General features: G+C 32.6%; 1 long non-coding RNA gene across 1 annotated transcript; it reads left to right on the top strand.

Annotated features, from left to right (window-relative positions):
• Positions 1-1,299: 1,299 nt before the first annotated feature.
• Positions 1,300-1,991, top strand: LOC145585050 (uncharacterized). Its single transcript, XR_014100530.1, has 2 exons — positions 1,300-1,549; positions 1,677-1,991. It is a non-coding gene; the product is annotated as an uncharacterized LOC145585050 (long non-coding RNA).
• Positions 1,992-2,674: the final 683 nt, after the last annotated feature.

Genomic DNA, 2,674 nt, shown 5'->3' with positions numbered 1-2,674 from the left:
TTAACAGGTAGTTTTAATAGGTAGTTTCTTACAACATTTTTATTAAGAGTTTCTCACAAAAAAGTGCTTCTAATAGGTAGTTTCTGACAAAATATCCTAAAACTTTAAACTTACTACAAAATATTAGTGTAACATAGAATCTTAATTATATTGTTATTGGAAGGGATAGAAATCATAACACAATTGAATTATCAAATAATTTTATGCACGCAAAATAATTCTTCCAAATTCTATCCTTCAAATTCGCAAAAATTGTTGTCTTCAATCTTCTAATGATGGTCGAAAGCCCAAGATATTTTTCATGCATGTCCACCTCTCTAACTCCTAGAGTATCAATAATTTCGTTCCTACGAGAAGCGTTAACTTTCTTACTTAAAGTGACCTCGATCTTCCTTAGATTAACTTTCTGACCCGATCCTCTCTCATATTTGCTTATAATGTCAGCTATAATGGAGCATTCTATCACATTAACTCTAGCAAAGAGAATATTGTCATCGACAAAAATTAAATGTGACACTCCTCGGCGCACCCTTACATATCCTCGCATCATGAGTAAGCCCATCAAAAGCCGCCTTACACAACAATGTTGATAAAGCATCATCACGTAACAGAAAAAGATACGGAGAAATATCTATGATCTTGTTGGTATTGTTAGATTTTTTTATTTTTTTATTTTTTTTTTGAAGAAAGGTATTGTTAGATCTTAGGTTGATCACAAACTTTCATATGTGGCTGTAGCGAGCCACATATATTTTTTTTGACATGTTGATCACAAACTTTCATATGTGGGTGTAGCCAGCCACATATATTTTTTTTGAAAGAATGGTCGGGGTTATTTGATCAGGGGTTACTCGGTGAGTCAGGGGTTACTCGATCGGTCAGAGGTTACTCGGTCAATTATAGGTTACTTGGTCAAGTGTTACTTGATAAATGGTTACTTGGTCGGTCATGGGTTACTCGTATGTTAGTTGGCCACACAATATGGTCAGTCACACACAAAAGTTGTTGGTTGATCAAATTAACAATTATTTTACTGATCTAAGATAAAAAATTATTAACGAATGCTTATTACTACCTCCGTTTTTTTAGTTGACATATTTTAACTTTAGCACTATTCACACACTTTTCTTTGACCGTGTTTTGTTCTTTATACGTAATGAAAAATATAGTTATGTAGAATCTTGTTAGATTCGTCACGACATATATTTTCAAAATATCTACTTTTCCTAATTTTTGTTTATCGGTAATTAAAGATATGAATTCCTTCAAAAAAACAAAAAAAAATATAAATGGTTAAATTGTGCATTGACAAACGTAATTAAGGAAACGTGTCAACTAAAAAGAAACGGATGGAGTATTATTATTAACGACTAGAGTAATTATTAATTTAGACAAGTCCGTGAGATTAACTCGAATTTTCTCCTAAAAACGTCGAACCCTATATTATTCCTCCGTCCACCAAATTCCGGTCACTCAAAATCCAAATCAAACTTTCTTTCTCTCTACTCTTGCTTTCTTCCAGTCTACAAAATTTTTCTCTGCTTTCAAGGTAAACTCTCCTTTTCTCTAAAACACAACGATCTACTAACACTAATAACATATTATCTTCAAAATTTATTGTATGATAATTTCAATTGTGATTGTTGATTTCTACTTTCTCTAATTGTGAATTGCAGATGATTGATGATCAAGATCTAGGGTTTATTGCCAATTTTCTTGGTGTTTTCATCTTTGTTCTGGTAATTGCTTACCATTTTGTGATGGCTGATCCCAAATATGAAGCAATTTAAGGATGTTTCTTCCCCAATTTACAATGTCAGTTAATTTCAGTAGTACATCATCTAGGTAGTACTAGAATTTTTGTAATTCTGTGGATTTTTTGACAGTGGATCACCTTAATCTATGTATTGAAGTATTCAGAGTGATTCTCGAATTGATTTTGAGCTGAATTTCATATGATTAAGTGATGATTGCATGACAATTTGTGATTTATATAATTGAGCGTTTTTTGTTGATGTGAATTCTATGTGTGTTTAAGATTTTAATTGATATGGAATTGATAGAATCTTGAGATTTTCCGGGAATAGGACGTTGCGGTTGTGGGTTGAATCGTGCTTGTGAGGTTGAATCGTGCTTGTGAGGTTGAATCGTGCTTGTGAGGTTGAATGTGAGTAATAGGAATTCCCCATGTAGTATAAAAGTTGTGAGTTGTGGGTTGAATGAAGATTGTGGGTTTGATAAGTTTATGAGGTAAATGAGAATGAAGTTTTGAGAGTTATTAAAGGGGTTTTTTTGGTTGTCAATTTATGAGGCACAAACAATGAGTTATTAGTTTGTAAGACTAATCATACAAATTAAAAAACTATTTAAACTTATCCCAAAACCACCCTAACTAAAAAATTTGATCAAAACCAGCATTTGTTATGTTATTTCATTTTTCAGCTCCACCTATACTAGAGCTTAGTAAGTGTGATTAAAAAGTGCACTTATTCGAAAGAAGGGCTTAAGAGTGGTGTTTGGATAATTTATTCATGTTCTTTTTACCCTTAATGAGATAAGCATGGGCGGCTAAGTGAAAATGAAGTAAAAAGCTAGAAGTTGAATTATTCATCTTTGCAGGCATATGGATGTTGTTGCTATGTCCACATATGGAAGGCCATCTTCTGAAATCGTG

Source organism: Chenopodium album, chromosome 16 (genome assembly GCF_948465745.1).
Source record: "Chenopodium album chromosome 16, dcCheAlbu1.1, whole genome shotgun sequence".
Taxonomy (NCBI): Eukaryota; Viridiplantae; Streptophyta; class Magnoliopsida; order Caryophyllales; family Amaranthaceae; genus Chenopodium; species Chenopodium album.
This window is presented reverse-complemented; position numbering and strand designations above follow the sequence as displayed.